The sequence below is a fragment of the Schistocerca americana genome, chromosome 6, assembly GCF_021461395.2.
Source record: "Schistocerca americana isolate TAMUIC-IGC-003095 chromosome 6, iqSchAmer2.1, whole genome shotgun sequence".
Lineage (NCBI taxonomy): Eukaryota > Metazoa > Arthropoda > Insecta > Orthoptera > Acrididae > Schistocerca > Schistocerca americana.
In genome coordinates this window covers 11,053,489-11,081,274 of record NC_060124.1, presented here as the reverse complement: position 1 = coordinate 11,081,274, position 27,786 = coordinate 11,053,489, and the positions used below count along the sequence as shown (strand labels likewise).

The following is a 27,786-nucleotide window of genomic DNA, read 5'->3' as shown; positions in this document are numbered from 1 at the left end:
GGTTTGGAATATATAATGTGCAAATAAACAATTTTCAAAAAGCAAAAGAAAATTTCCTTGAAGCGTGTCTCAGTTCTCCAACCCCAAGAACGTGGTTAGGTTATGGTTCTGCTTGTTTCATGGTAAGAGAATGTTACAAATATTGACACATTAATTGTACGAGGGTCACTACAAAATAAATGCACACTATTTTTGTAAAAATAGTTTTCATTCTGCATATGTGAAAGTTTTACATTGTGTAGATACATCCTTCCTGCTTGTTTTCAAACTTAGTTCAACCTGTTCCCGTGAGTGGTGCCGTCACAGCATGTCTTCAAAATGGCTGCTACACTTGACGTTTGTCAGAAGCAATGCGCTGTCATAGAATTCCTGTGCTGTGAAAATGAGACAGTGGAAAACATCAACAAGAGGTTGAAAAAGGTGTATGGAGATGCTGCTGTCGATCGCAGTACAGTTAGTCGGTGGCAAGCAGGTTATGTGATGAAAGCGGGCACGGCAATTTTGAGGATTGTCCTCACAGTGGCAGGCCTTGTACTGCACACGCTCCAAACAATGTGCAGAGAGTTAATGAAGTGGTGACTGCTGACAGATGCATCACAGTGAACGAATGGTCGCGCTTCATTGGAATAGGGGAAGAAAGTGTTTGCAGAATACTGAAAGTGTTGGCGCTACAAAAGGTTTGTGTCTGATGGGTTCCCAGGATGTTGACAGTGGCTCACAAAGAAACAAGAAAAACAGTATGCAGTGAACTTTTGGAACAGTACGAGAATGGTGGAGATGAATTTCTTGGAAGAATTGTGACAGGTTATGAAACATGGCTCCATCATTTTTCACCAGAGATGAAGAGGCAATCAATGGAGTGGCATCATGCAAATTCAGCCAAGAAAAAAAATTCAAAACCACACCTTCTGCTGGAAAAGTTATGGCTATGGTGTTTTTCAGTTCTTAAGGACTCTTGCTTGTGGACATCATGCCAAGTGGAACCACCATAAATTCTGATGCATATGTGACAACACTGAAGAAACTTCAAGCTCGACTGAGTCGTGTTCGACCACATTGGCAAAAGCAGGGTGTTTTGCTGTTGCATGACAATGCACGGCTGCATGTCAGTCAAAAAACTTTGGAAGTGATCACAAAACTCGGATGGACAACACTGAAACATCTGCCTTACAGTCCTGACCTGGCTCCATGTGACTATCATCTCTTTGGGAAACTGAAAGACTCTCTTTGCGGAACAAGGTTTGAAGATGATAACTCCCTTGTGTATGGTGCTAAACAGTGGCTCCAACAGCTTGTTCCAGAATTTTACCGTGCGGGTATACAGGCACTGGTTCGAAGATGGCATAAGGCAGTTGAGAGAAATGAAAATTATGTGAAGAAATGAAAACATTGTTCCTAAAGGATGTATCTACACACTGCAAAACTTTCAAACATGTAGAATAAAAGATGGATTTAAAAAATATATAGTGTACATTTCTTTTGGAGTGACCCTCATATTCTATGCAAAATTTTTGCTGATAAACAGAATGAAGTAAAATTTGTGCACTCGGGCTTTGCAGCATGATTCCTCACATACTAATAACGTAAAATGTCTCTTAGAATTCCATTCTGTGCATATTTCTGGCAGTAAATGGATGTTAAAGACTGGCAATCTGGTAACACTGTAATCACATGTACGCTAACTTCTTCAGTCAGCATGTAGGAGTAGTGCTGTGCAGTTGGAGCAGTGGATAGCATTTTATGTTAGCATGCAGGAGGTTGAGGGTTTAGTTCTGGGTCTGGGAATATTTGCTTTTATTTGCTAAATGTGGTCTGTATGGTACAGTATCTGGCATCTTAATCATCATACAGTGATTAACGTGGGTCTTCTACAAAATGAATTGCTTTGCACCATTGCATCTACTAGATTCCAACCCTATTTTCTGTGTAGCCTCTCCAAGATCCCACTGATTAATACCTACTATTATTCTTCTCACATTCAGGTCCATTACATTTCAAAGCTCAGTTATCATTTGTATGTATTATCACCATGAAACCACTAATTATGCCCTTCAACATTGAGTGTATAAGCACATGCTGTTTAGTAAGTAACTCCATGCATTACTATCATTGTTATTATTATAATTGAGGGAAATGTGGAAACATGACGTTCATTACCATTAAGGAAACAGTGTAATTCGAAAACAAACATTTCACAGGTAGCAGTGTCATGATGAATCATGCAGAAGAAAAGCTATAAGAGAGGTGACACATGTTAGGTGGAACAGCCAGCTGTGATTAATGATGTGTTTATACTGTATGTGCTGTTCACCAAACAAGGACCAGTTGATAGTGGTGGGGTAAGGTGCTCCTGACAGACTCCATGTATATTTGTACACATATTTTCTTCTTCTGTTAATCCAATGCAGTGTGGCAGACATATGACATATACAAACAATGAATATGTGGATATGCTTCTGGTCCTTAGTGCATCTGATAACCAGGCTGGTGTCAGTGCTCATGAATATGCTGCTAGATATTCTGGTTGATGTGAGTCAGATAAAAATATGTTTTGTCATCTGGAGCATCATTTTCGGGGCACAAGTCCTCTCCCTCCACCATCGCATGACAGAGGTCATCCACAGACGTACCATACTCCAGCTACTGAGGAAGCTATTCTGGAGGTCATACACCAAGAACCCCAGTAAAGTACACATAGCATAGCAAGGTAGCTGCATGTCTCACAATGCACAGTCATTGACATGCTGAAGTATGGGCTGCACCCCTATCATTATTCTTTAACGCAACTCCTGCATCCTGGAAACTGCTATCTGCGGATGCAATTCTGTGAATAGTTACAACAACAGGAAGCCTATGACAACTTAATAAACACAGTAATATGGACAGGTGAAGCAGTGTTCACTTGTGAGGCTGTCTTCAATATGTGCAGTGCCAACCATTGGTGTGGCATTAACCTGCACTTCACCTGCGACTGTGGATATCAAGTTTACTTTGGCATCAACATCTGGTCCAGAATATTACAAGACAGGAGTGTAGATCCCTACTTGTTGCCTGACCAGTTGACTACTGCAGAAGAATACCATGCATTCCTCTCAAACTATCTGCCTGACACACTGGAAGATGTTCCACTTTATGTTCACAGAGGTTATGGTTCCAACATATGGTGCACCCCCAGTCTTTGAAATTAATGTGAGACGGTATTTAGACAGATCATTTCCAGAAAAAATGGCTTGGAGGTTGAGGTCCAGCAGTATGGCCTCCGCAATCACCTGACTGAAATACCCTGGATTCCTTCCTGTGGGGATGCTTTAGGCGCATGTGTATTCAACACATGTGGAAGAACTGATAGTGCATTTTCATGCTGCTCTTGTATCTGTGTATGCAGTCATGTTGCAGAGTCTAGAGCTGTATAAACCAGCACATTGCACAATGTTTGGACATGCAAGGGGCTCACGTTGAGCATCTAAGGACAATGTATTCTTTTGCAAATGTCATGCAGTCATTAATATGGAAATTATTAATGTCAGTGGTTGCTATTGTGTTACATCTGGTGTTTGAGTGGACAAACTGCATGTAGTATAAATGAACAGTAGATGTTGAGTTATTTAACTGTGCAGCCACCTTTAGCATCTCGAAATTGATATTGTTTTTGTAGTTATTCTGTCCTATGACAGTTCATTTGTTTCAGCTGTATTTCTAACTTGTCTGACCACGTTTTTGTTATGCACCATTGCAAAACACGCTATCCTTTGCACCAGCTGCACAGCACTACTACTGCATCCTGACAGAGGTAGTTACCATATATGTGATTACTGTGTTGCCAGACAGCCAATCTTCAATGTCACTTTATTGCTGGAAATACGTGCAGGACGAAATTTTGTGAGATACTTTTTTGTATTGCTAGTATGTGAGGAATCACACTGCAAAATCCAAGTGTGCCAATTTTTCTTCATGCTGTATAATAGGGAAATTGACACTTGTATGGCACTATTGCATTTTACTTTATTTCTCTTACGACACCTTGCCTTGATTTTAATGTTATTTCTGATGCCCAGCAGCATTGTCAGAAATATTTCCATTTCATTTGTTTTATAGGCTACTGGTATATAATTTCATTCAGAACTTTTTAATTAGACGCAAATAAAATCTCTAAGAATACACAGAATTGAAATTGAGACAAAAAATGATCATGTGCTCAGGACATCTTCAACTTTTTGTAGTCCTGTCTTCCTCAGTTTCATGCATGCACCTGTTATCAATATACCGTAATGTGCTCAGGAGCTTGTGAAAAGGAGCAACTGAAGTTTTGTTGACAGCGAAAAATTAAAAATATAATTATTTAGTATCTAGGTTTCTTTAAGCAGCTTTTTAGGAGATAAATTAAGAGTGCAAGCATACAAATAGCAGAATAAGATGTGTAGGCATTAGATGAAAGAAAATTATTCCAATCCTGACTCATAAGAGGTAGGAGGTGTAGGAAAAAATACAGTAGTATTAATACACAGACTAATTATCATGAAATTCCAGAAGTACAATTTGTAGAGTTTAGCTCAAGAGATAATACTGAAGTGAAAAACAAATAAAAGCAGGAAATAATAGAGGAGAACAGAGGTGATTATAGTTGTTGTTGTCGTTGTGGTCTTCAGTCTGAAATCCTGCTTGATGCAGCTCTCCACACTAGTTTGTTCTGTACCAGATTCTCCATCTCCAAACAACTACTGCAACCTACATGCACTAGAACCTGTGAACCTGTTGACTGCGCTCAACCCATGGCCGTCTACATTATTTATTTATTTATTTAATATATATATATATTTTTTTTTAGGCAAGTTGTGTTATAAATTTCTTTTCTCTTCAATTCTATTCAGTACCCCCTCATTAGTTATGCTATCTACCCATCTAATCTTCAGCATTCTTCTGTAGCACAACATTTTAAAAGCTTCTATTCTCTTCTTGATTGAACAGCTCATTTTACACTTTTACCTTCCATACAAGGCTGTACTGCAGGCAAATACCTTCACAAAAGACTTCCTAATACTTAAATTGCTATTTAATGTTAACAAATGTTCCTTTTTAAGAAATTCTTTTCTTGTTATAGCCAGTCTGCATTTTATATTCTCTTTACTTTGGCCACCAACAGTTATTTTGCCATGCAAATAAGAACACTCATTTGTTACTTTTAGTGTCCCATTTCCTAATCTAATTCACTTAGCATTACCTGAATTAATTCAACTAATTTCCATATTCCATTGCCTTTGTTTTACTTTTTTGTTGATGCTCATCTTATAATCTGTTTTCAAGACACAATACATTCTGTTCACCTGTCAGTATTGCCTCACATGTTTCTCCATTTCTCTGGAACCCAAACTGATCTTCCCTGAGGCCACCTTCTACCAGTTTTTCCATTCTTCCGTAAATAATTCCTGTCAGTATTTTGCATGTATTACAAATAAAACTGACAATTTGGTAAAATTCACACTTGTCAGCACTTGCTTTCTTTGGAGTTGGGATGATTACATTCTTCTTGAAGACTGAGGGTATATGCTTTCTCATATATCTTGCACATCAGGTGAATAATTTTGTCATGACTGACTCTCTGGGGATTATAATGATTCAGACAGAATGTCATCTGTTCCAGAGGTCTTCTTTTGACTTTCAGTGCTCCATAAAATTCTTCTTGCTGTAACATATTCCCCATCTCATCTTTATCTATTTCCTCTTCCATTTCTATAACATTGTCTTCAAGTTCGTTTCCCTTGCAGAGTCCCTCTACATATTCCTTCCACTTTACAACTTTCCCTTCTTTGCTTAGTGCTGGCTTGTCCTCTAAGCTCTTGATATTCATTCAGTCACTTTGCTTTTCTCGGAAGGTCTCTTTAATCTTATTATACGTGGTATCTATATTACTCCTAGTTATACATGCTTCAACAGCCTTGCATTAGCCAATTTGTAGTTCCTGCCACACATTTTATACATCATCCTTTTCCACACCCATTGTGAAACAAGTTGGGTTGTGGTTGTTTTGGGGGAAGAGACCAAACAGTGAGGTCATCGGTCTGTGAAACAAGTATTTGGGTGGATTGAATTCACATGTTCTAAAAAGATGTTCAAATTCTCACTGCCATGGGGCCAAACAACAAAAGTATTGTCTACATATCTGAAAAAAAAAGAAAATAACATGCAGGTTTCTAAGCTGATGACTCCAAGGCATGTTCCTCAAAGTCTTCCATAAACAAATTGACAATAATACGTGACAATGGGCTTCCCATCACAACTCCACCTGTCTACTTATGCTTCTGGTCATTGAATAAAAAGTAAGTGAAAGTCAACACATGTCAAAAATGGTTTATTAATTCAACACCAAGCCTAACCTCAGTCAACTGCAATGAATCAGACAGAGGAACATGAGTGAAGAGAGAGACCACATTAAAATTGCTAGAACATCAGACTCATTCAAATGCATTCCCTCTAAGTGATATAAGAACTCTACCAGGTTCTTTATGTGATGCTCACATGGACCTACTAGCAGAATAGCAAGTTGTTTTGCTGCATAATATGTCGGAGTACCAGTGTTACTCACAATCAACATGAGATGAACCCCTTCCTTGTGGACCTTTGGGAGACCATACAACCTACAGGGAACTGAACAATAAGAATTAAAACTCTTGATAGTCTCCTGTGACAAACAACTTTTCTTCACAAGGTTGTTAAATCTTTCTCCCAACACTATTTGTGGGATCAGCACTGATACTGCGATATGCTGAAAACACTGCATCTTTTGAGCATAATCTTGCTTGTCCGAAGCAACTGTAGAGTTGCCCCCATCTGTGGGTGAAATAACAATATCTGGATCAACTCCAAGTGAATGTAAAGCAGCCCTTTCAGCTGTTGTTATATTACCCTTGGGTGGAAAATATTCACCCTTTGCCAAGTGAGGGTGTGTTTAAAACAAGGTTTTAAATTCCCTTCACATCACTTACTTGCTGCAGTTCTGCCTTGAGAATGACAGGGCCTGCTACTGTCAAAATATCAACAGTTGCTGATGATGTCACCTATATGCATTCCCATAAATTATTTGAACATTGTATATGTTGGGAGAAACTTAGGTCTCATGTATTATCTACATTTTGTACAGAAACAAGGCTGCTGCCATAAAACATAAAAGGAAGACAGTAGTTGAGAAGAGAGTGAAGCAGAGCTGTACCCTATCATCCATGTTATTCAATTTGCAAACATATCAAACATTAATGATAACTATGGGGATGATTCTAGAACTATGGGGATATTTGTAAAGGGAATAAAATTCCTGGAGACAAAAAAATTAAGGTCTACTGTTAATATTACAGTTATGTAAGAGATGGAAATGGACACACAGAATCAGTTGAATGAAATTGATAATGTCATGAAAAGACATCTGGCAGCCTACCTCTGAATGGCTTCAATATCTTCCTTTAATCTGACCTGGTTGGGATCTCACATATTAAGCTGCACTCAAGAATCAGTCCCACTAGTGTTCCACACACAATCTCCTTTACAGATGAATCACACTTCCCAAATAAACTTAAGTTGACCGTTCACCTTTTCAACTACCAACCTCACATGCTCATTCTATTTCATATCCCTTTGCAGTGTTATGACTAGATTTTTTAATTGACATGACTGTGTCAAGCAGCACACTGCTCATGTTGTATTCTAAAATTATAGGATTGTTTTCATACTAACTAGATATTTTGTCTAAGTCATCTTACATCCTCCTTCAGTCATTCAATGATGACACCTTTGTGTACAATACAGTGTCATCAACAAACAGCTGCTGATTGCTGCTCACCCTGTCCGTCAGATCATTTATGCATGTAGAGAACAAGAGTGGTCATGTCACACTTCCCTGGTGCATTCCTGCTCATGTTGTATTCTAATATTATAGAATTGTTTTCATACTAACTAGAAATTTTGTCTAAGTCATCTTGCATCCTCCTACAGTCTTTCAATGATGACACCTTTGTGTACAATACAGTGTCATCAGCAAACAGCTGCTGATTGCTGCTCACCCTGTCCGTCAGATCATTTATACATGTAGAGAACAAGAGGGGTCATGTCACACTTCCCTGGTGCATTCCTGATGATACATCTGTCTCTGGTGAATGCTTGCTGTCCAGGACAACCCACTGGGTTCTAGTACTAAACAATTCTTTGAGCCACTCATGTACCTGGGAAGCAGTACCTTTGATAACAGTCTGCAGTGGGGCACCATGTTGAACACTTTCCAGAAGTCTAGGAATATGGATCTGACTGCTGTGCTTCATCCATGGTTCACAAAATATCATGTGAGAAAAGGGAAAACTGAATTTCACATGACCAATGCTTCCTAAAACTGTGTTGGTTTGTGGACAGAAGGCACTATAACAGAAACTGACAAAATGTCACACTTGATGAAAGGGGTCACAGAAGACATATACCAAGCTGTTCTGGAACAGGATGTAACATCAACATGGCAACTTAAGGGGTCGGCAGAAAAAGTGCTAACTCTCACTTCAGTTACAATTGGAATGATCACTTTACCTGTTGTTTTTTTGAATACATCAAATGATAGTAACTCATAATTCCATACATATAGCTAGAAAGGACTGTCTACTACATAAATTATTTATCTTACTGCTTTTGCCTTTGAATTTAATTGAACATATAGATCTTGTAGGTGAGCACTCACTTCTGTTGACCCCCTTCACTTTATCAAGTGGTGCCAGCACCTCAAGCAATTGTTTGGTAGTCATAAATGTTGGACTGAGTGCGCAAGAAAGAGCAGCCACAACTTTTGATCAGTGCATCATGAGAATGTTGAAAAAGAGCTTTAGTGGTCTTCAGTACCTGCCACCACTGAAATACACCATGAAATATGGAGTTGGCCAACTTGGATTCATGCCACAGCCATCAAAAAACAGTCCAGCACCTGACCAATTGAAGTACAACCATCTCCTCCCCCATTAAAGAGCAGACATTTGGAGGGTGAATGACAACATACCTGTATGTTTCAACTGTGGACATACTGTATGCTACTGTTGAGAAAAAATATGAGTGTTGAGTGATTATTATGCCTCAAGATACCAGCCATTACAGCAGTCCTATTCATGTGTCAATTGCAGAGAGTTATAATCAACAAATTGAACAAAGCCTGTCACCTTACCCTGGATGAGATTACTCCCCAAATGCCGTAGCCATTCTCTGTCACTGTAAACAGGTCCCGGCCACTCATCTCACAGGCAAAGTCAGGAATACTAAGCAAGACAACCATCTAGGGAGGTGAGGCTGCCACAAATTGAAATTCTCTATGTATGACAGTATTGCTAAGATGCCAGGAAATCTCATCGACATCTTCGTCATTTATGGCCAATCTGTCCAGATGCTTCAACCTGGAGTATCTCCATTACTTCCTCGCATGTTTGAAGTTAATTGAATCTAGTCTTTTTGGTGATAATTACAACAAAACACATTGGCTTACATCAAAAGAAAATAACTGCCCAAATCCTAACCAACAAGGCACTATTGAACAAACTGACTGTACCAGGGAGGGGAGGCCTAACAGGGTTGTGTGACTCAGTTGCAATGTAAACCTACCTGTTGGTGCCTGCACTTTTGAATTCCAACTGCACACCCTCATCCTCTTAAACATACTGGCCCTTAGCTGCAGTGCAGTTGTCAGTAAACAGTGCCCCAACGTATGAAATCTGATTATGCATTACTCTAAAACAACACTATGGGAGACGTTAGCACATCGATATCTGAACAGCAAACAAATCTGATAAAATCTCAATACATTGTTGAGGTCCAGTGTTCCCCCAGTTTGGTTTGTGTACATTTATTACATCAGATGCACAAAGTTTTATTTGACTATCACACTTTCTTGGTTAGATCATTAGATTTCGGGAATGCAGCCGCATAAATTCTGCTTCTTCTTCTAATATTTCGGCTGTATATCTTTCAGCCATCTTCAGAGAGAGCCGTACGACTGACGCTCCAGTGCTCGCTCCATCCTTTTAAACTCGCGGACCGCGCCACTGCGCATGCGGCCACAGATGAACAAGGCGCCAGTGATGTTGATCGGCGGCAAAGACGTAACATATGCATGAGTTACGTCTGTGGCTGCGCATTCGATCCATGCTGGGAGATCGATGTATTACTGGGAGCTGAACTGTAGCGACGTCTTTGTAAGTTCAATATTGAAAGTGCCGGATTCCATGATCTATCTAATGTGAAACCGCTGTCTCTATTAATTAAATTCTTCGCCAAGCGGATTTCAATGGCCTCTTTTACTACGGAGTCCCAGAAAGATGAAACAGAAGTCAGAATTTCGACATTTTCATATACCATAGAGTGACCTGAATCAATACAATGCTCTGCCACGGCCGATTTACTGGGTTGTAAGAGCCGAGTGTACCTGCGATGTTCCGTACACCTCTCTTGGACTGTACGATTCGTTTGTCCGATATATGAAAGGCCACATTCACATGGTATTTTGTAAACTCCAGGTTTGCGGAGTAGTAAGTCATCTTTAACGGAACCCAGGAGTGCATCCGTCTTCGCCGGTGGACGAAAAATCACTTTTACTTTATGTTTAGTGAGGATCCGTCCTATTTTGGATGAAAGGCTTCCCACATACGGCAGGACAGCCATGGATTTAAATGTTTCCTCGTCATCTTCTGCATTCCTTACGGACACCTTAGGTTTTATTTGTAGTGCCTTACGTATCTGTTGTGGAGAATACCCGTTGTCCTCAAAAACTCTCTTCAAATGTAAAAGTTCGTCTTTTAAACTACTTTCATCAGATATGACGTGTGCTCGGTGTACCAAAGTTCTTAGAACACTCGTCTGCAAAGGATGGTGACAGCTATTTGCATGTAAATATAAGTCCGTATGGGTCGGTTTCCGATATACTGCATGACCCAGAGTGCCATCTTCTTTACGCCGAACCAAGACATCCAAAAATGGAAGACATCCCTCGTTTTCCACTTCCATTGTAAACTGAATTTGTCCATGGATGGAATTCAAATGGTTTAAGAAGTCCTGCAATTTGTACTCGCCATGGGGCCACACTACAAAGGTGTCGTCAACGTACCTCCAAAAAACTGTAGGCTTCAAACTAGCAGACTCCAGGGCCTTCTCCTCGAAATCCTCCATAAATAAATTGGCTACCAAGGGTGACAAAGGACTACCCATGGCAACACCGTCAGTCTGTTCAAAAAAGTCGTTATTAAATAAAAAGTATGTGGAGGTCATCACATGGTGAAACAAAGCTAAAATCTCCTTATCAAAACTTTTTCCAATGAGATCTAAAGATTCAGAGAGAGGTACCTTAGTAAATAGCGACACTACATCAAAGCTGACTAATAGATCAGAGGTGTTCAGTTTCAAAGATTTTAATTTGCCAATGAAATCTGCAGAGTTCCTTATATGATGATCACATTTTCCCACAAGCGGCCTCAATAGTGACGCCAGGTGCTTGGCACAATCATAGTTGGGAGAACCAATATTGCTCACGATGGGACGTAGAGGAACGTCTTTCTTATGGATCTTTGGGAGACCATAAAGCCTTGGAGGCACTGCACCACTTGGTTTCAGTCTTCGTATGACTTCCGGTGGAAATGGGGAGGCATTCAAAAGCGACGCCGTCTTCCTTACCACCTTGTTGGTGGGGTCCTTACTGATCTTCCAGTACATACTATCATTCAGTAAGCTGTATATCTTATCATGGTAGTCGATATGGGACATTAAAACAGTGGCATTACTTTTATCAGCAGGGAGAACCACCGTTTCGGTATCTTGGCGGAGCATATGTAGTGCAGTCCTCTCTGCCACTGATATATTGCTTCTTTTGGGGCGAGCCTTCATAACAGCTCGACAAGTTTCGCGTCTTATTTCATCTGCAGAATCCGTAGAGAGTGGTCGAACAGCTTCTTCAACGGCACTGATGAATGCAGGTATAGGCAATACCTTTGGCGTGGGTGCAAAATTCAGTCCTTTGCTTAAGACCATCATCGTAGCGTCGTCCAAATCTCTATCCATCATATTAATGACGGAGCGTCGAATGATACTTTCTTGCTGTGGAGATGGCTCAAGTCGGCTGAACTTTGCAGTCTGTCTTGATGTCGCTACCTCACGAACCCAGTCTGATTTGGCCCATGTTGTACCCTCTATCCAGTTCCAAGAGTCCCTGGGTAACTCCACAGACATCTTCAAGTGCAGACGATAAAGTTCTTGAGAAACAAGATCCAGCTTCCTTCGTGTAAATCGGATCCTCTCCTTAACGATAGCAGAACCAGCTTTAAATAAAATCTTATTCATGGAAGTCGATTTTATAAAATGTACTAACCTGGCAAACCTCGGAATTATGCCATGGTCACGGCACCTCAGTAAAAAACTTAAAGAGCTCAATAATCTCGCTCTCAAATGTCGTAGCTTGTCCAGTCGTCGAAAACATAAAATCATCTCCTCCCCGAAGAGGTACTTGATGTGAATCTTCAGGTTTTCGCGGCACAAAGACTGCTCCATTAAATTTCGGGAATGCAGCCGCATAAATTCTGCTTCTTCTTCTAATATTTCGGCTGTATATCTTTCAGCCATCTTCAGAGAGAGCCGTACGACTGACGCTCCAGCGCTCGCTCCATCCTTTTAAACTCGCGGACCGCGCCACTGCGCATGCGGCCACAGATGAACAAGGCGCCAGTGATGTTGATCAGTGGCAAAGACGTAACATATGCATGAGTTACGTCTGTGGCTGCGCATTCGATCCATGCTGGGAGATCGATGTATTACTGGGAGCTGAACTGTAGCGACGTCTTTGTAAGTTCAATATTGAAAGTGCCGGATTCCATGATCTATCTAATGTGAAACCGCTGTCTCTATTAATTAAATTCTTTGCCAAGCGGATTTCAATGGCCTCTTTTACTACGGAGTCCCAGAAAGATGAAACAGAAGTCAGAATTTCGACATTTTCATATACCATAGAGTGACCTGAATCAATACAATGCTCTGCCACGGCCGATTTACTGGGTTGTAAGAGCCGAGTGTACCTGCGATGTTCCGTACACCTCTCTTGGACTGTACGATTCGTTTGTCCGATATATGAAAGGCCACATTCACATGGTATTTTGTAAACTCCAGGTTTGCGGAGTAGTAAGTCATCTTTAACGGACTTATATTTACATGCAAATAGCTGTCACCATCCTTTGCAGACAAGTAGTGTTCTAAGAACTTTGGTACACCGAGCACACGTCATATCTGATGAAAGTAGTTTAAAAGACGAACTTTTACATTTGAAGAGAGTTTTTGAGGACAACGGGTATTCTCCACAACAGATACGTAAGGCACTACAAATAAAACCTAAGGTGTCCGTAAGGAATGCAGAAGATGACGAGGAAACATTTAAATCCATGGCTGTCCTGCCGTATGTGGGAAGCCTTTCATCCAAAATAGGACGGATCCTCACTAAACATAAAGTAAAAGTGATTTTTCGTCCACCGGCGAAGACGGCTGCACTCCTGGGTTCCGTTAAAGATGACTTACTACTCCGCAAACCTGGAGTTTACAAAATACCATGTGAATGTGGCCTTTCATATATCGGACAAACGAATCGTACAGTCCAAGAGAGGTGTACGGAACATCGCAGGTACACTCGGCTCTTACAACCCAGTAAATCGGCCGTGGCAGAGCATTGTATTGATTCAGGTCACTCTATGGTATATGAAAATGTCGAAATTCTGACTTCTGTTTCATCTTTCTGGGACTCCGTAGTAAAAGAGGCCATTGAAATCCGCTTGGCAAAGAATTTAATTAATAGAGACAGCGGTTTCACATTAGATAGATCATGGAATCCGGCACTTTCAATATTGAACTTACAAAGACGTCGCTACAGTTCAGCTCCCAGTAATACATCGATCTCCCAGCATGGATCGAATGCGCAGCCACAGACGTAACTCATGCATATGTTACGTCTTTGCCGCCGATCAACATCACTGGCACCTTGTTCATCTGTGGCCGCATGCGCAGTGGCGCGGTCCGCGAGTTTAAAAGGATGGAGCGAGCGCTGGAGCGTCAGTCGTACGGCTCTCTCTGAAGATGGCTGAAAGATATACAGCCGAAATATTAGAAGAAGAAGCAGAATTTATGCGGCTGCATTCCCGAAATTTAATGGAGCAGTCTTTGTGCCTCGAAAACCTGAAGATTCACAGATCATTAGATATCTGAGTACGTACACAACTTATTCTCCACATTTTGTGGCACATACAGCACCCCAGTTTTTATTTCACAGCAATAATCCTAGTCTTATGCACTTTCAAAAATCTAACCCTACTCTGGTGTTTGATGCATCTCAGTCCAGAATTTACCAACAGCATGAAATATTATGATTTCTCACCTTAATATTACTCTAGAGCTATATGCTACTCAGTCTGTTTTCTTAGCTTACTGCACAACATTTACAGATTATTCAACTGTCATTGTCACAAGGTATTTGTCTCCTTAAAACTAAACCTTTCCCTTATACGTACTGTACATTTCAAACTGATACTTTATTTCCATTCATATTTCCTACATACTTAGACCTCATTAAATCTTTTTAGCTTAAACCATTCAAACATTATTCAGGTGCCACTATCTTTGACCATAACTCCCAGATCCTGTTTTAGCCAGAATAATGACTAGTTTCTATTTTATCTTAACTCTGTTCATTTCAAAAGCACAGGAAATCCCCTACACTTATAACAATACGATACTTACTGAATGTACCTTTTTAGGTCCAGAAAATTCCTTACACCACCCACCCAGATAATTGTACACGTTACAGTGCAGCTGCCAGGACCAGGAGGTGAGCTGGCCCTGGATCGAATCAACCTATCAGATTAACAACAATGGTCAGTGTGCTGCCCAGCATGGATGTAGTTCTTAAATTACTTCCAACAACCCACTAGGTGAATATTGGGCTGGTACCCAGGTCCCACCTCAGTTACATGATTTGTATTTTGAAAAATTTCTTTCACTTTAACATGAATAACACTACATTCAGACAGCTAGGTACACATATTCCATCCATGGAGGGTTATGTGATGACAACAGGAAGGACATCCAGTCACCCCTTAAACTGACCATGCTAAATTCATTAACAACAATGCCGACACTGTGTCGAAGCAGGACAAAGGCAAAAGAAAAAGAAGAACATTCCTTAGCCGAAAAACTCTTCTAGATTTTGGGTAGACCAGGTGATAAAGATTGGTATGTGGTGAGCACTACACAAGAAATGGTCCATGATACACTAGTAGAACTCTTTGATTTCTTGTGGCACTTTCTTTGACCTCTCTTTCGTCTTTACCAACACCAAGTCCCCTGGATTATTAGCAGTTGGCTTGGGCTTGAGCAGCTCCCTCTTGGCACAGCCAATGGACCAAACAGATTCACAGTGATTAATTGCCTGGTTCTTCCACTTGAATGCTTTGACAAAAGTGCTGAATTGATATAGAAGCAGCTTATACTTTTTGACCTGGTCACATGCATTGATCCACTTCTGCACCCACGTTCACATGATCTTAAAAATCAGTGTCTCTTGTAATTAAGCTATACTCTTTTGACCAGAATAATGACCATAGCTTTTGTGAATCAGGTTATTCAGAGCATCAACATGTTGACTCAGAAATCACTACTTCCAGCCTTCCTGATTTCTCTTTTTCCAACGAAAGAATACCACTTTGTGTATTTTATAATATACCTTCATTTTTGGGTGTTTTTGCAAGCCCAAATTGTGTTTTAATTCCTCAAATGATCATGCCTATTCTGTTCCCTCTAATTTCTTGACAGATTCATCAAATGTCTCCACCAACACAATACTTGTTCCAACTAGTTACAATGCTTTTCGCGGTGGGTGTGGCTAACAATACATCATCAACATAAACTGACAGTTCCTTCATTAGCTCCAGACTCCATAGCAGCACTGGGGATCATCGACCAATTAGCCAGTACTCATATAGCTTGTCACCTGCTGAATGACAGATAATCTGAGAGGAAGTGGAGAAGATGTTGCAAGATGACTTCATTGAACATTCAGACAGTTGTTGGTCCTCTCCTGTGATCCTTGTAAAGAACAACTGTACATGACTGAACAAAATTAAGAAAAATAAGTCTGCCACACATTGATGTATGCTAGGCTGCTTGAAAGAAGCATAGTTTTTTTCAACTTAAGACATGCACCAGTGCTACTGGCAAATCAAGGTCGATGAGGTGATGGAAAAAATGCCTTCATAGCTCATGACAGCCTCTACGAGTTCAAAGTTGTGCTGTTTGGACTATGCAGTGCTCCAGCAACCTTCAAAGGTATGACGAATGACTTGCTTCAACACTTTAAAAGGACAATGTGTCTTTGTTATCTGGATGACATCATCAATTTTTGACAATGTTTGAAAACCTTCTAAGCTGTCTAAAAACCATGTTGAAGTGTGTTCAGATACAGGCCTCGACCTGAATCTGAAAAAGTGTCTCTTCATCACACAAGGAAGGAAAAAAAAAGCTTGTGGCACCTAATGAATAGCAAAGGAGTCTGTCACAATCCAGAGATAGTAAGTTCAGTCAGAGATTTTCCAACTTCTTGGAACATTCATGATGTGAGAAGTTTTCTCAGAATGTTCTCATACTACCAGTGATTCATAAAGTATTTCTGTACCAAATCCCATCTCTTGCAAGAACTACTGCAAGACAATGCTGAATTTTTGAGGAACAAGGTACAAGAAGATCTTTCCTTGTCCTTAAGAAGGCAGTAGTATGTTCTCCAGTCCTAGCATTGTATAATGAGAATGTGGAGATAGAACTTCACATTGAAGTGATTATGGGATAGGTGCAATTCTAGCACCAATTCAGGAAGGTGCTGAAATGGTGCTGACCTATGTTTCCAGAGTGCTCTCCAAGACTGAGATGAACTACTCTACATCTGGAAAAGAGCGACTTGTGGTTATTTGGACCAACAGCAAGTTCCAGCCATCTTTATTTGGCAAACAATTCTCTGGTGTGACAGATCACCTTCCACTACACTATCTTACAAGCCTGAAGGGTTTGTTAGGTCTATATCTACATAAATTCTCCACAAGCCACCACATGGTGTGTGGCAGATGGTACCCTGTACCACTGGTTGTCTTTTCCTTTTCTATTCCCTCGCAAATAGAGTGAGGGAGAAATGACTGTCTACGTACAATGTATGTTGGCAGCAGTAGAATCGTTCAGCAGTCAGCTTCAAATTCCAGTTCTTTAAATTTTCTCTGTAGATTTTCTCAACAAAAAAAAAAAAAAATAAATAAATAAATAAAATAAAATAAAAATAAAAAAAAATAAATAAATAAAAATTGCCTTCTCTCCAGGGATTCCCATTTGAACTCCTGAAGCATCTCCATAACACTTATATGTTGTTAGAACCTACCAGGAACAAATCTAGCAGCCCGCTTCTGAATTGCTTCATTCTCTTTCTTCAAACCAACTTGGTACATATCCCAAACACTCAAGCAGTACTCAAGAACAGCTTGCACAAGCACTCTATATGTGGTCTCCCTTACAGGTGAACCATTCTTTCCTAAAGTTCTCTCAATAATTCAAAGTCGACCATTCGCTTTCCCTACCACAGTTCTCACAAGCTTGTTCCACCTCATATCACTTTGCAGTGTTATGGCCAGAGATTTAAATGACTTGACTGTGTCAAGCAGGACACTAATAATACTGTATCTGAACATTACAGGCCTGATCTTCCTACTTTTCCACATTAACTTACATTTGTCCATGGTTAGAGCTAGCTGTCATTTATTACACCAAATGGACATTTTGTCTATGTCGTCTTGTGTCTTCCATCAGTCACTCAACTTTGACACCTTACTGTAGACCACGGCATCATCAGCACACAACTGCAGATTGCTGCCCACCCTGTTTGCCAAATCATTTATGTATATAGAGTACAACAGCAGTCTTATCACACTTCCCTGGGGCACTCCTGGTGATACCCTTGTCTCTGATGAACACTCATCATTGAGGACAACATACTGAGTTCTATTATTTAAAAAGTCTTTGAGCCGCTCACATATCTGTGAACTTATTCCATATGCTCGTACCTTTGTTAACAGCCTGCACTAGCACACTGTGTGAAATGCCTTCTGAAAATCTACAAATATGCTATCTGCCTGTTGCCCTTCATCCATTGTTTGCAGTACATCATGTGAGAAAAGGGCAAACTTAGTTTCACATGGGCAATGATTTCTAAAACCATGCTGATTTGTGGACATAAGCTACTCAGTCTCAAGAAAGTTTATTATATTCGAACTGAGAATATGTCCAAGGATTTTGCAGCAAACAGAAATCAGGGATATTGGTCTGTAGTTTTGCGGGTATGTTCATTTACCCTTCTTATATACTGGAGTCACCTGCACTTTTTTTCCAGTTGCTTGGGACTTTGTGCTGTACGAGAGATTCATGATAAATCCAAGCTAGGTAAGGGGCCAATGCCGTAGAATCTAACTTGGATTCCAACCGGACCTGGTAATTTATTTGCCTTCATATCTTTCAGTTGTTTCTCTATGCAAGGAATGCTTATTACTATGTTGTCCATATAGGAGCTGTTTAATTGTCAAACAATGGTATGCTTGTACAATTCTCCTATGTGAACTATTTCTTCAACATGAAATTTAAAACTTAAGCTTACGTTTTGCTATCTTCAACTGCTGCATCAGACTGGTCAGCAAATGACGAATGGAAGCCTTGGACCCGCTTAGAGATTTTATGTAAGACCAGAATTTTCTTGGGTTCTCTGCCAGGTCTTTCACTAAGGTGTGATGGTGGTAGTTGTACACTTCACGCACAGATCTTTCCACAGATGCATGATTCTCTTTTAACCTTCACTTGTCATCATTTGTTGATTCCCTTTTGAACTGAGAGTGCAACAACCACTGCTTTCTCAGCAACTGCCTAATTTTGTTATTAAACCATGGTGAGTCTTTTCTATCCTTTATCCACTAACTGGACACATAACTCTCCAGATCACGACTTACAATCTGCTTATCTGCTCTATCTAGCAGAAACACTCTCCTAGCCTTCTTGACTGATTTATTAATTTTCATAATCATAATTGCTATAATGACATCATTATCACTAACCCCTGTTTCTATACTGACATTGTCAATAAGGTCAGGCCTATTTGTAACTACAAGGTCTAAGCTATTTCCATTGCTTGTGGAATGCCGAGCTAGCTGCACAAGACAATTTTCAAAAAAAGTGTGCAAAAGTATTTTGCATAACTTTCTGCCTGTAGCACCCCTCCCACAATGAACACATAGACACCCCAGGCTAAAGTTGCCTCTAACTAGTATTTATGCGCTACTGACCGTACACCTACTTTGAATGACTATATAACTGTCACAGTGGAATCAGGTGGCTGGTAAAAACATCCAACGATGAACTTGGTTTCACCTACACCTGTTATAAGCAACCAGATGACTTCACGGTCACACTCAGCTTCAACCTCAGTAGAGACAATATTTTTGAAAAATACAATGAACACTTCCACTCCTATGGCCTCTAATCTGTCTTTCTGATATATGTTCCACAATTCCCTAAATATCTCAGAGCTTTACACTTCAGGTTTTAGCCAGCTCTGAGTCCGAAGAATAATTTGAATGCAAGAACTTTCCTGGAGGGCAATAAATTCAGGAACTTTATTATGAATATTTTGACAGCTTACTGATAAAATTTTGATGGTTGAAGTTTTTTTATTCTGAACACTGACTTCCCTTGCTGTGTATCGAATGGTAAGTTTTCATTAGAGCACCTCAAACTACTGCCTAGCCTAAAAAAACCCTCATGTGCACTCCACAAGTACTCTGCTACCCACGTAGTTGCTTCCTTTGTGTAGTGCACACCTGATCTATCAAGGGGAGTCCTACAAATCCCCACATGATAATGCAGGCCTAAAAATCTGCTGCCAAGACCATCACAGAGTCAACAAAGCCTTTGGTTGAAACCCTCCACTCAACTCCAAATGAAAGGACCCTCCTCAACTCTGTGAATGATGCTGTAAATTGTGAGTTGTGCTTGCAGCCTGTGCACAAGACCAGCAGTCTTCATCACCTCTGACAACCGCCTATGCAAAATGAAGTCTCAGAGCCCATGTGACAGGTGTTTTTGGTGCCAACGTGACCCACAACATGCAGATGACTGCACCCTGCTCCCTCGATAGCCACAGGCAAGGCCACTTCAACATCTCAGATGAGCCCTCCCCCAGTAGACATACTGTGTGAACATTGGCTTCATTTACAGCTCTGAACACTATCTGTCTAAGGGAGTCCGTAACATGCCAAAGTTTGGGGCTCCCAATAACTAGTAAACCCCCCCCCCCCCCTTCCCCCTGTACATGATTGGCCATTGGCCCTCCACCTTGAGTGATGCGAATGCATTACCACGCGCCACTTATCCTGCTGTGAGGGCGGATCCATCACATTCAGTGCACTAGGAGGTGCCTCAGAAGCAGAGCCCCTGGGCAAAACAAGTGAAACCTGAGATGTTCCATATGATGCACCAGATTCTCTGCCACTGCTACACCCTGAGGCAGCAGCCTGAAGGTGACTGACCATAGCCAAAAGCACATTCAGCTGTTTGTGAACTGTGGCCAGCTCCTCCTGCATCTGCTCACAGCATGCACACATTCTAGCCATCCTAGCAAGACTAACTGAAGAGGTGAACAAGTAAAGCAGACAGTTTAGAAATGCAATTAGCTATCCTCCTCATGTGTCACCAGTGGATGCTGAAATGTTAATGAGCTATATAGCTGGCTGTTCAGTGAGCAACCATTGTGCTAGAGACTGAATGAATTTATACTTACAAAAATGTGATATTAAACCTCTTAAACAGGGAAACACGCACAAAATTTAATAAATATGCTATGAGGAAAAAACACAAAATGTTGAACACTCAATTTGCTGCTCTGTGGTTATACTCATACAGCTACCCAGAGTTGGAGCCTGACTGGCATGATGGGCACTGAGACTTCAGAGATATGACATCACAGTGATATACAAAACTAAACACAAATGCAAGGACATTGACTGCCTTTCAAGAAATCCTCAGGCAGAACACAGCAGTATGGGTAAAACTTGTCATTGCTGCATTAAATGGCATTGCTGCTGGACAGAGAGGAGATACAGCACTGCTGAAAACCATAGAAGCCTTGAAGAAAGAGGAACTGACCAAACAACAATTAAAATTAATAAAAGGGAACATTGTACATGAGAAATGGTGCTTGCAATTCCAGTTCTTCTATGACCAGCTATCCTGAAGTTTTCCTACAGCACATCAACATCTGCTCACCTGGGATTCATGAAGCCTCTAGACAGGATCAGATATAGTTATCATCATATAGTCACAGATATGGAAGTGGTATATATAGGTGGATATAAGCTTTCAGCACATGTAAGGAGAGACACTATGGAGAGAGGAGGAGTTGCCATGTTAAAATCAGTCATAGTGTGAAAAATTTGGAAACTAAAAAATTTTGTATAGGGCAACACATAGAAACATGTGCATGTGAGCTTAAACTAAATAAAGCCATTTTTATAATTGTAGCTGTGTATAGGTCCCCATTAGGAAATTTTCAACTATTTTTGAAAAACTTTGATTCTTTGTTCTGCCACCTGTCAGACAAAGGAAAGCAAATTATTGTTTGTGGGGATTTCGATGTAGATTTTCTGAAAGGGTCAGACAGAAAGCTTGACCTTGAAGTATTACTTGGTTCTTTCAATTTGAGATCAGTTTTTGATTTTTCTACTCGGCTGGTACAGGAATGCAGCACACTGATAGATAACGTTTTCATAGACCAAGATAAATTCAATCAAATAAAAACTTTTCCTGTTAAGAATGGTCTGTCTGATCATGATGCACAGCTAGTTACAGTATATGATGTAGCTCCATACAGTAATGGAAAACAGTCCTCAAAAATAGTGCATTCCATTAACGATTTAACTCTTCAAAATTTTAGGGAAAGCTTGCAACAGTTAGACTGGGATGAGGTGTACAGGGAACATGATGCTAATTTAAAATTTAACCTATTTCATGATACCTTTGGGCATATATTGGAAAAGAGTGGCCCTAAGAAAATATTGAAATATAATTGTAAGAAACCATGTAAAAAGCCATGGCTTACTAAAGGGATAAAAATATCTTGTAAACAGAAAAGGGAAATGTATCTTATAGCTAGGAGGAGTAATCATCCCAAAACAATGAAACATTATTGCACTGTATTAAGAAAAGTTATTAAAAAGTCCAGAAGTATGTGCATTATGTCTGAGATTAGCACATCTGATAATAAAGTTAAAACAATTTGGAATATTGTGAAAAGGGAAACAGGCCAACTGAGAGCACAGGAAGACTGTATTTCTATCAAACACAATGGAAAGTTTGTTAACAAGAAGTCAGAAGTAGAAAGCATTTTTAATAATCATTTTTTAAGTGTTGCAGAGAAAATAGGTTCCAGCTATTTATTAGAAAATGCAGGGCAGTATGTGGAAGAGGCAGTATCTCCACAATTTGATAAAATTGAAATTCAATCCACCTCTCCTACTGAAATTAGAAAAATAATAAATTCACTCAAAAGTAAAAGCTCACATGGAATTGATGGCATTTCCAACAGAGTACTAAAAGCTTGTTCTCAACAAATAAGTAGGATTCTCAGCCACATATGTAGTAGCTCACTGAAACAGGGAATTTTTCCAGATAGACTGAAATATGCTATAGTTCAACCATTGCATAAAAAAGGGGCTAGATCTGATGCTGACAACTACAACCCAATCTCACTTCTGACAGATTTCTCCAAAATTCTTGAAAAAGTAATGTATTCAAGAGTAGCATCACATATTTGTAAATATGAAGTACTAACAAAATGTCAATTTGGTTTTCAGAAAGGCTTTTCAACAGAAAATGCTATATACGCTTTCACTGATCACATAGTAAATGCAATGAATGACCAAACATCATCCATTGGGATATTTTGTGATCTCTCAAAGGCTTTTGATTGCGTGAATCATGAAATTCTTCTAGATAAGCTTAAATATTGTGGTATGAGTGGGGCAGTGCAAAAATGGTTTAATTCATACTTTACTGGAAGAATGCAGAAAGTTGAAATTAACAGTACAGATAGTCTACAAAAACCAGCAGAGTGCTCTAAAGTCTACAAAAACCAGCAGAGTGCTCTAACTGGGGAATTATCAAGAATGGTGTCCCACAGGGTTCAGTCTTGGGTCTCTTATTGTTCTTAATACATATTAACGACTTGCCACTCTATATTCATGAAGATACAAAGTTAGTTCTTTTTGCTGATGATACAAGAATAGTAAGCACACCCAAGAAGCAAGAATCAGCTGAGTAAATTGGATATAATGTCTTTCAGAAAATTATTAAGTGGTTCTCTGCAAATGCTCTCTCACTAAATTTTGAGAAAACACAGTATATCCAATTCTGTACAGTAAATGACACAACACCATTGATAAATATAGACTATGTACAGAAGTCTGTTGCTAGGGTAGAATACTCAACATTTCTGGGTGTGTGCACTGATGAGAAATTGAATTGGAAGAAACACGTCGATGATCTGCTGAAGCGATTAGGTTCAGCTACTTATGCTATTAGGGTTATTGTAAATTTTGGTGATAAACATATCAGTAAATCAGCCTACTATGCCTATTTTCATTCAGTGCTTTCATCTGGTACCATATTTTGAGGCAATTCATCATTAAGAGAGAACATATTCATTGCACAAAAGCGTGTAATCAGAATAATAGCTGGAGCCCACCCAAGATAACCTTGCACACATTTATTTAAGGAACAGGTATTCACAGTACCTTCGCAATACATATATTCACCTATGCAATTTGTCATTAATAACCCACATAAAATCAAAAATAACAGCGACGTGCATACCTACAACACTAGAAGAAAGGATGATATTCACTATTCTGGATTAAATCTCACTTTGGCACAGATAGAGGTGAATTATGCTGGCACAAAAATCTTTGGTCATTTTCCAAATAGTATTAAAAGTCTGACAGATAGCCAACCAACATTTAAAAGCAAATTAAAAGAATTTCTGAATGACAACTCCTTCTACTCAATAGATGAATTCATAGATATGAAGTAGTATTAAAAAAAATATATTTTGTGTAAAGAAAACTTATGTTAAAGTGACATGTTCCACATCGTTATGACGTGTTGTATTCATGATCTATGGAACAAGGATTAATGTATGGATGTATGGCCAGCAGCTCTATTAATCCTTTAGACACTGTGTGAGCCGCTGTAAGGAATCCCAATGATGGAAACACAAGCTGCATTTACCTCCAGGCATCTGGTACCAATCCCACCCACAGCAGCACCATTCCATTGAATTGGAGTTGATCATTGATTACCTCACTCATTATTCTGTCACAAAAGCTGTGCCAAATGTGGGTAAACTGTTTCTGTTTCAGCCAGGAACATTTAATTAATGCATGTAGGATAAAATTCCAGATGCAACTCTGTTTCTCTCACTTTTTTTTTTTTTTTTTTTTTTTTTTTTTTTTTTTTGACTGCCAAACAGAAAGGTTTTTGGCTCTCGTTGAATTTTTATATGATGATTGCTTTTTGAGGCAAATATGGCCCACTGCTTATTGTTCCAAGAGAGGGATTTTGTAGCTGAAAGAAACTAGAAATTTTCCAAAGTTAAGTAACAAGGGATCTAATAATGTTGTCTAAAATTTATGATCACCAATATGAACAGAAAAATTTGGGATATTTTATGGTATTTTTCCTCTCCAATTAAGAGTTAATGACAAATAACGTTGTCTTGATCTTCTTATAATGCAATAATCATGCTCAGCTCAGTAAATGAGAACTGAGTTTAGATATGCTATTAGCAGGCTACTATTTTGACTTTAAGTATGGGTTGCTGTTGGATATTAGCAAAACAGTACACATTTTATTCTATACATCCAGACAATACTTGACCCACATAGTGACTGTAGAAATAGAAGACAGTAAAATCAAGCAAGTGTCACCACTAAATTCTTAGGTGTATGGACTGATAACTAACTGCAATGGGAAAAAAATAGAGAAAAACTGCTAAAGAAATTAAACAGCCTTTTCTATGTTATCAGAATTCCTAGCCAATCCTGCAACATTAATACAGCAAAAACAGCATACCATAGTTTGGCACATTTTGTATTTAATGTGGCAACCCTTTCAGAGAGGAAGACGGAAGTGTTAATATCAGAAAAAAATTCTTAATGTAAAAAATAAGTAAAGAAAATTAAAAATCTTAAAAATCATTAATTGTCTAGTTCCACATACTATAACCAAACCAACTTTTAAGGAAGCAAACATGTTGCCATTTTCTTTATTTGCTCCACCATAACATGGAACAAAAGTACATTTAAAAAAAATGTCAAAAAAATAATAACTTACAAAAAATATTTTCCACACTGTTGATGAGTGTAAGTGCATGAAGGCAAACCTACACTAGTCATTGACATTATTATCATTATAATAACGAGGAAGGGAGGAAGGTGACAATCATAATACCTTTCATCTGTGTGTGTTTTTAAGACTTTGAACATTTGATTAGCTGATAAAACCTGTTCCCCAATTTGAATCTGTTCTTAAATTATATAATAAAAGGCAAAACATTTTTGTGTGTTTATTTTCTCTTATGTAACCTATATATTGTGTTTAACATATATTCTGTATTTACATGACAATGTCCTATATCATGCACATTTTGTACATTGCGATAGGCATGGGACTAATGTGTGAGTATGAACCGCACTTCCATGACGTACTTAAAGCTGTTAAGAATTCGATTCCTCACTGTCTTTATGAATTTATGAATTTCAAACTTAGCTACTTATGGCTCTTATGTGTCAATGTCAGCCCTGAGTATGAAAGATCTACATTACTATTATTTCTAGTATTACTGACATGCACTTTGTATCTTAAGTTAAAATTCTTTACCATATATTAAACAAATGTAGGTATACCTCCTAGGCAATGTCATTACCTTATGTACTTCAATGTGATTTTTGCAGCTTTGTATTTGTGCTAGACCTAATTTACATCTAATTGCTTTCTTCTGCCACTTGAATATGGTACAGAAACCCAGTGAATTACTCCAAAGTAGTACTGTACTCTGTATGAAATCATAATTATCATGATCATGTAAGTAAATCTTTCCTTCTACTAGGCAGGTGACGTGGAAGAAGCAGAGAAAGCATTTACTGAGGCTAATATGCTAGATCCACAGTGTCCCAATATCTGGGCATACCTTTGCCTTGTCAATCTTCACTTAGACAGAGAAGAGGAGTACAGTCAGTGCTACAGGCAATTATTAAAGGTATTACATTGCACAGACAAAAATTACAACTAATATTTCTCATTCATGCTTGCAAGTATAAACAAATGCAGTGCTACTAAAAAGAAGGAATCTACATTTATACTCTGAAAACCATTGTGAAGAGCATGACACAATATACATCCCACTTTACAAGTTACCACAGTTTGCCCCATTCCATTCATGTATGGAATGTGGGAATAATAACTATTGAAATGCCTCCATTTGTGCTGTACTTAATCTAATCTTGCACTCATAATCCCTACAGGAGTAATATGTAAAGGGAGGGGGAAGTCTAGTATATTCCTAGTCATCATTTAAAGCCAGTTATTGAAATTATGTAAACAGGCTTTGTAGGGATAATTTACATGATCTTCAAGAGTCTGCCAGTTCAGTTTCTTCTGCATCTCTATAACACTCTCCCATGAGTCAAAGAAACTTGTGCCCATTCATGCTGTCCTTCTGTGCATATGTTCAGTAAACCCTATTAGTCCAATTTTGTATGGATTCCACTCACTTGAGCAACATTCTAGGATGGACATTATTATTATGTCATGTCTTGCAGCTCTCAATTATTGAAAAAAAGACATTTTTTTATGTTTAACACCAAAGTTGCTGTTTATTTACCGGCTGACTAGCTTTGGGCTTTGTCCATTTTCATAATCCATCTTCGTTATCCAGAATAATGTGATCCATGTGACGATGATATTTTATATACAATGGAGAATTTGTTGTTATTGGGTTACATTGTGTGTCAAAGCTGGCTTATTTATTGTGTGCATTTTCATAATTTTGACAGATACTGATGCAAAGAATTTTTTTTCTCTTCATATGAAATACATTTAAATTTGACTACTTTCTTATATATTGACATGAATTTTATATAGCTATGCAGAATTAAGATTTATATGTTATACTGAAAAATGATATTTTCACAGAATCAAAATATTACTGATGATAAAGAAGAAACACGTCATCATATGGATCCCATTTAAAAAAAGGACAACAATGTGATATGTGACACAGCAAACGACAGAAAACTCAACACTATATCAAGCTTAAAGTGGTGTAATACTAGCAGGAATCATGTAGTTTGATAAGCATATTAAATTAAAATTGAAAAAAGAAAAACCTAAAATTTTCATTCTTTTTGCAGCAGCCATGTAACTACTGCATTACATATCCATCAACCAACAAAAATAATTTTTCAGAAAATCATTCTCAGTAAACTAAGATCCAAATGTTATTTATGACATATTATGCCATGAGTTGGCACATGTTTAGCATGAAGTAATCTGTACAGTACAGTAGTGCCACCCTGAGGCAGTGGCAAGAAGCATACTCAGCAGCAGTTAGGACAGTCAGTATCATTG

The 27,786-nt window shown here is 39.0% G+C and overlaps 1 long non-coding RNA gene across 1 annotated transcript; it reads left to right on the top strand.

Moving 5' to 3' along the window:
* On the top strand, positions 1–27,509 carry LOC124619258. Its single transcript, XR_006980064.1, has 3 exons — positions 1–122; positions 26,267–26,416; positions 27,352–27,509. It is a non-coding gene; the product is annotated as an uncharacterized LOC124619258 (long non-coding RNA).
* The last annotated feature ends 277 nt before the right edge of the window (positions 27,510–27,786 follow it).